This window comes from Labeo rohita, unplaced genomic scaffold (genome assembly GCF_022985175.1).
Source record: "Labeo rohita strain BAU-BD-2019 unplaced genomic scaffold, IGBB_LRoh.1.0 scaffold_753, whole genome shotgun sequence".
In the NCBI taxonomy this organism is placed as follows: Eukaryota; Metazoa; Chordata; class Actinopteri; order Cypriniformes; family Cyprinidae; genus Labeo; species Labeo rohita.
Window position 1 is genome coordinate 2836 of NW_026129693.1, and position 7800 is coordinate 10635.

Genomic DNA, 7800 nt, shown 5'->3' on the forward strand with positions numbered 1-7800 from the left:
AGTACGCGATTAGATGCGCAATGAAAAAAAAGTGCGGCTGGCCTGACCGTGTATTTTCAAGACGCGGCTGGCGTGACCGCAGTGCTTTACGTTGCTCATGCTAGCCATATTGTAAGCTTGAATATAAACTACTGTTTAAACGTTTAATTAGACCGATGCGAGATCACGTTTGCTCACTATTGGTGTTAAAAGTGTTTTTTACATGCTTGCTTTTTATGCTAGTTAACGTTACCTTTCATTCACAAATAGATCTGATACGTTCGTTTTAACAAATCTTTTAATAAACAAGTGGTTAATTTTTTTTTTAATAAACAAGTGGTTAATTTTCTTTAGGTCCTGACTGCCAATGAACCAGGCAATGATTCAGTGAGTTGCTTGTAAGAAAAGATTCTCATTTGTTACTACCTACTAGACTGAATATTTTATTCATTGTTGTAAAACTAACATTTTTGTCAGCAGGTGGAGAGATAGTCTGGGCAGCACCAAGCCGACAACTATTATGATTATGAGTAGGGATGATTATCGAGAACAGGTAAGGTTACTGATTTGGCTCCTGACTTGTTCAGTACTGAAAAACTGATATAAGCTACAGGACCAGCAATGCTGCTATTGGTGTTTTTGTAATGTTGATTCTTTCCTCTTTAGAAATAACTGCATATCATCCAAACCATCTCCAAATGAATGGCTGCAAGGATCCAGGATCAAGAGATAATCCATCATGAAAACTTTTTCATAGGAATCAGCAAATCCTGGGTGACAAACTAAACCTCATTGTTTCAGTGAAACTCAGGCACAACTATAGATTTAAATTGATTTTAGTGGCTTATATGTTTATATTTCAGGCCTGCCTGACCATTGTGTTGCCCTAGATGTGAAGACACACTGGAACTGCATTTCTCATGGTTGAAAGAGTTGCGCATCGATATCCAGACATACAAGAAGCCTTCCTGGACCCACACGACAAAATGCTCAGGAGGAGAGGCAGGTAATCCACAGGGTTGAATTTCACAATTTACTCATAACTAGATAGATATCACTTAAAGGAGAAGTCTACATCCAGATCAAAAATTAGGGGTGCACCGATACCGGTATGTGGTACTGTACGAGCTTGACGAGTTAAAGTGCATATTCCAGGTTAGCGACCCCATTGAGTTGATAAATAGAAAAATAATGTAGGAACTAGATTTTCTTGAAACTATACTTTAAAATACGATATTAAGGCTTCTGGAGTCGTTTTTGTGAGAGAATTTTAGTTCCGTCTGAAAATCGCCAAAACCGGAAGTGACATAACGAGAGGGAGTGCGGTCAATGTAAACAATAGAAAAACAATGGATCACAATGATCGTTCGGACGCGGAGGAAATGTTAAATGTTTATTTACACTCGTATGACGGACCACACATACAATTATGAGTCTGCTATGTGGCCAAGAGAGCAGGGACAGCCCAGGATTAGACAGAACAACGGTCAGATGAGACGAATTGAGTTGTGGTGTGAGGAGAACAGGGAAGAGACCAGTGTTAGCTTAGATATAACGTTACACACATTAGCAAACGATATGTAATCAGGCTAAAGCAAAGCTAATATTGGTCATCTACGAGTATTGATACTACTTACCTGTAACAGAAACTAATAATCGTTAATCAAGCACGCCAAACTCGTTAATAACCGACACTAACGTTACGTGATATAGCGGTTTCTCGTCAAAGCAGGAAAAAGAGAGAGGGAGATAAACACGTTTGTTTCATTATATTCTTGTGTGAGAAACCCTTACCTTCATGTGTTGTGTCAGTCATGAGTAGACAGTTTACAGAGGAAGAGTGACTTTATAAAGGTTTTGAATGGCCCCATTTTGGTGACAATCAATAAACAATAATCACAATCACAAATTGTCTTACTGTATAAAAACTGGTTTATGACGTTCACATCACATATATATCAAGCAGATCTGCATTTATGGTTAATTCAACTCAGTTTTATTTATACAGCACTAAATCATAAATATTGTTTCATAGCACCGTTAATACCTAACTCAAAACACAACATTGCAACTGTTAATATACACACACACACACGTATAACAAATGTAGATGTACCAAACATATACTACTAAAACAAAAATATACCATCTGACCCATTTAAAAACATTTAACTATCTTTCAGTGTGGGTATCACACTAATGTGTTGTTAACATGTTAAATTTTGTATGCTGTGCTAGATACACGCCAACAGCTTCATCTTGTTGATCCTCTGGAGGGATCTGGAACAGGGATCAGTGTAGTGGAAGACAAGAAAGTGTTGTGTTCTCGTAGAGCCTTTGGTGACCTGCAGTATTCCACTATCATTCATTGCTGACCATGCTTTTCCACTTGGCCTCCATCACATCTGCATCTCCATTAGGAGTGGAAGCTAAAGTCCAGAGGTGGTTAATAACAGCTGGCCTGCACTGCTTCAGATCTTCACACACCGTCATGTCTTGCAATGTTTCCCAAAGCCTTATAAACACACCACATGAGAATAAATTACCAACACCTGATGGTTACAATATTAACAAACTGAGATTAATTTACCAGTTATGCCTTCTCAAATGGTAACGTTTTTACACAGTTTTATTATATTGCTAATACTTGCAAGCTAGCCGCGGTGCTTTACAACAACTTATACATATCTCGTTGCGTCTCATCATTAAATAATTATGTTCACTGATTTGGTAGTTAATACATTTTATAAGAATACTACTACTAACAATAATGAAAAAAACAAGACTTACGGTGCACAGTTCACGTTTTTTTCGCCAGATCCAGACGAACCACAGGCTGACAACAGACCCGATGAAGGCGCTGTGTGCACCGAACGAACCGCACCAGCTCTGAGCCTGCTTCGGCATCCCATGTTGAACTCCATCATATCGCCGGGACAATAATCCTCCGGCGTAAACTGAACGCTACACACCACCGCGTTTTTCTAAGCAAATGCATTAGTAAAGGCCCGTCTCTTCGCCTGCACAAACGCACGCAGGCATGAAAGATAGCGCCGTCCTTTTTCTTGTTTGCAAACCTGTGGACTCGATGTCCGATGTACAGGTTGGAGTTTGGGCAACCTCCAAAAACACATTTTTTATAATTTACCATGACGATAATCAAATTAAATAAAGAAATAACTACAGAAAACACACTGACTCAAGACCGCTCCTAGTGAAAACCAATAGACCGCGGCAAACGACTCCCTCTCGTGACGTCATATGACGCGATGTTAAAAAAAAAGCGCTTTTTGAGAACTGTCAAGGAAATCGTCACTTTTTCTTCTAAATTTGTGTCCTTGCGTCTTGTAAAACATTTTCAAATCCTGCATTAACGATTCATATGGTGTTTTCATACAAGGATATATGTTTATTTGGAAAACATTTTTAACCTGCAATATGCGCTTTAATATCGTTTTCTCACAGACATTACTCAGAAGTTTGTAGTTCTGTCAGATATGTCAAAAACAAGTAAGTAAAACAATGCGCAAGTTATCTAAAGAGAGGAAAAGAGAGAGGGGGGCGGGGGAGCGCAATTCTGTTGCGTGATCTTTATTGATGTTCGCTCACTTAGCACACGCATAATTTGGATTAAGACTAATTGGGAAATATAAAATTTATAGGGGCATTCACTATAAAGCATACACAACTTTATTGGAGAAAATATCACTGTTAGGAGATTTATGACAAGTAGTTCCCTGCATTATTACAACAAAACGCATGATTACAGTAGCTGCTGCAATGGAGCAGCTCTAATGCTAATAAATTAAAGATGATGTACCATAGAGCAAAAAATGAACAGTGAAAGTAACGAAAACTTAGGTGTAAGTGTTAAGCAAAAACTAAGTGTAGACATAACTGAAAGATATACAGTCAAATCAAAAATTATTCAGACACTAGTATAATTTTTATTTATTTATTTTTTTAATTAATGTGCAGGGCACTATAGTTCATTTATGTAAATCAGCAAAATAAAGTAAAAGTGTGACATATTATACCCCCCAAAAAATTTCATACAGTAAAATTGATCACTTGGGATCAAAAATAAGTTCCATTTTGCAGAGAAATGTTGTCTGATAATGTGAGAAAAGATGTCTGAATACATTTTGGTTTGACTGTATCTATTTGATAAATGAAGTTAACCAACTAACATTTTACATATTCTTTTAGTTTTTGTACCCAATATTTCATAAATTTACTGGTAAATTAAAAAACATTGATATCGGTACTCAGAATCGGCAAGTACCAAAAATAAAACCATCGGTATCGGTCGAGTACTGAAAAAAAGTGGTATCGCTGCATCCCTAGTACTCACCCCCGTGTCATCCAAGATGTTCATGTCTTTCTTACTTCAGTCATAAAGAAATTATGTTTTTTGAGGATTCAATTCAGCATTTTTCTTCATATAGTAGACTTTTATGGTGCCCCGAGTTTGTTAACGATCCCAAATGCGGTTGTAAACAACCTCGGCCGAGGAAGAAGGGTCTTATCTAGTGAAACGATCAGTTATTTTCATAAAAATAATACAATTTATATACTTTTTAATGTCAAATGCTCGTCTTGTCTTGCTCTGCCAAACTCTTTTTTCGGTACATAACAGTTAGGGTATGTCGAAAAACTCCCATCTCATGTTCTCCCTTAACTTCAAAATCGTCCTATATTGCTGTTTTACCTTTTTTGTTATGGGTATTTGATCTTCTTTGCTTGTTCACTTTGCAAAGACTGGGTCATAATTTAAAAAAAACATAATTTCTTATGACATTCCGTACAAATATGTATACAAACACATATACCTCATGATGACTTTTCTCCTTTAAGTATAGTACATGCACTTAAACTTTATTTATTTATTTATTTATTTAGTTTTTTTATATTGCACTTATATCGTATTGCACCTCCCGAGCTCCTGGTCATTTTTAAACATGTTTAAAAAAAAAAATTAAAAATTGTAGTTGGCCTGAATTTGACCATTGTAAAGGCTTTCCCCTAGGGCTGCACGATAAAGCGCATGCGATTGTCAGGCGAATTAGTCAATAAAGCTGGTTCTCTGATTAGTAGTAAATCACCATCACATGCATTCAGCTGGAGCAGCAATTAATACACAGAGTCGTAAATGACTGACAAGCTACGCAGAATCACGCTCATAATCAAATGCGATTCATCTGCGATTATGAGCACAATTTTGCGTAGCTTGTGAGTGATTTACGACTCCATGTATAAATTGCCGTTCCAGCTGAATGCACTTGATGGAAATTTACTACTAATCAAAGAAACTGGCTTTACTGACTATACGCGCATGATAATTACATGCAATTTATTGTGCAGCCCTACTCTCCCCATGCCTAAATCATACACAAAATCATTTTGCTGTGTTTCCCACAGGATTTTTTTGAGACTATGGAGGATAGCTGGACCTTGGTCTGCCTGGGGGATCTGGGGCCATGGCCTTGTGTAAGAAATAATGTACTGTACAGTTTAAAGTTAAATTTGTCTATCTGGTGCACTTTGAGAGTTCAGTATTAAGAGCTCCAACCCATGCACAGTGTGGAAATTTAACAAAAAAGAAAGTCTATGCCAGGGTTCCTCAAATCTTACCCAGGAAGGACAATCCACTGCAGAGTTTAGCTCCAACCCTGATCAAACTCACCTGCCTGTGATTTTGTAATGATCCTGAAGACATTGATTGGCATGCTCAGATGTGTTTGATTAGGGTTAGAGCTAAACTCTGCAGGAAAGTGGATCTCATGGGCCAGATTTGAGGATCCCTGGTCTATGCATTGACTGAACCCTCTTTTTAGATATTGTAGACTCTTAAGAGTTCTGTTAAGAGCTAGGACACATAGTGGTAAGATAAAATTCTCTGTGAATAAGGCCCAGGTTCTGCCTTTCCTTTAGAAGCTGGAGAACCACTTAAGATTTCAAAAGGCACCTTGACAGTTTGTGTCCACCTTAAAAAAAAGTCTGGGGTGACTTATTAAATTCTCTGTTTTTTTTTTGTTTTGTTTTGTTTTTTTGTGTAGATTCAAAGGAAAGGTGAAAATGAGGAAGTCTGGGAACCACTGAAGAAGGCAGCCGTGAGGGAAGGCAGTAATCATCAGAACGTAAGTTCTTTGAGAATGTGTGCATTGTTTATTACAAGATGTGTTTTCATTTAAATGTAGTAATGTATACTGTTGGTCAAACTTTGAAATTAATCTTAAAATGTAAATCATTTCAATCATTTCTGTGATCAAAGCTGAATTTTCAGCATCATTACTCCAGTTGTAAGTGTTCAAAATCATTTTAATATGCTGATTTGCTGCTCAAGAAACATTTCTGATTATTATCGGTGTTGTTAAAAACAGTTATTTTATTAAAGTTATTACAGTTATTATACTACATTTTTTTTTTGTGTACACTACAGTTCAAAAGGTTGGAGTCACTAAGATTTTCTTTTCTTTGGGAAGACATTAATAGCAAGGATGCATTTAATTGATCAAAAGTGATTGTAAATACATTTATAATGTTACAAAAGATTTTTTTTTAAAATAAGCTTTTTTGTTTTGTTTTGTTTGTTTTTGTATTCATAAAATAATTCTGAAAAACCACAATTTACACAGAAATATTAAGTAGCACAACTGTTTTCAACATTGATAATCAGAAATCTTTCTTGAGCATCAATTCATCATATGAGTGATCATGTGACACTGAAGACTGGAGTTAAGGCTACTGAAAAATTCAGCTTTGCCTCACAGGAATGAAATACATTTTAAAGTGTATTTGAAAAACAACAGAAAACATTTTAAGTTAAAAATAATATTTTACAATATTACAGTTTTGTACTGTAAGTTTGATTAAATAGACTCGAATAGACTTCTATCGAAAAACATTGAAACACAAAGACTGCAGTTTTTTGACTGATTGTGTACATACATTAGCAACATTAACAGGGTGATCCTCCCTTTCAGGTGCCAGAGAATGATATTGGCAGTACAGGCTCAGGATGGCGAAGAGGAGGAAGAACATGTTTGACATCAGAGTACTCGGGTACTTTGGTCCTTTGGTAATGACAATATTGTTTAGGTTTTGCTTTTGATAGTGAAGCAGTATTGAAGCACATCACCATCAGATGTTTGTAGCAAGTGTTTCATACACAGGACACTCAGGAAACAAATTAACTTAAAGTAATAAAGAGGTCACTACTGAATTGTTTTCTTTTTATCAGTGTCTTTTTTTGTACCAGATTATAGGGAGTTGCCAATGAGTATTGATAATTATTGATCATTTTTACAGATAAAATTAACTATACCCATCAGTAATGAGAAACTTTTCAGTAAAATTAAAAGAATTCAGTAAAATTTACATGATTTATGTATTGATGTGTTCAGTTATCTGTGCTCATGACTTGGTAACACTTTGCATGGTTAAAGAATAGGTGTAATGTTCAAAATGTATTGGCTTAGTGTTTGTAGAAATAACACTGAATAAATGCTGATTAATAAATGAATGCACTGTTTTTGCTCATTTAATGTTTAGAATGTAATGTTTTTGTAATGGTTTGCATGTATGTATTGAATATATTTACTAAAATCTCCTATAACAATTAAAAAAACATTAGAATTAAGTGTTTTATTTTTTATAGTAGAAAATGTTTATGAGTTTGTCATTTATATACCGATTTAAAGGTGGTACGAGCACATCCTCTGGACCAGACTAAAGGTGAGAAGTAAAAATGTAAAATATAAGGAACGTGGTAGTTTGGTTGTTAGGACGTACTAGGTTAGTCGTTAGGACGTACTTGTC

At 35.9% G+C, this 7800-nt stretch overlaps 1 long non-coding RNA gene across 1 annotated transcript; it reads left to right on the plus strand.

Moving 5' to 3' along the window:
• The first annotated feature begins 327 nt into the window (after window positions 1–327).
• Window positions 328–7342, plus strand: LOC127161849 (uncharacterized). Its single transcript, XR_007827191.1, has 7 exons — window positions 328–366; window positions 457–532; window positions 646–753; window positions 843–985; window positions 5401–5469; window positions 6039–6119; window positions 6966–7342. It is a non-coding gene; the product is annotated as an uncharacterized LOC127161849 (long non-coding RNA).
• Window positions 7343–7800: the final 458 nt, after the last annotated feature.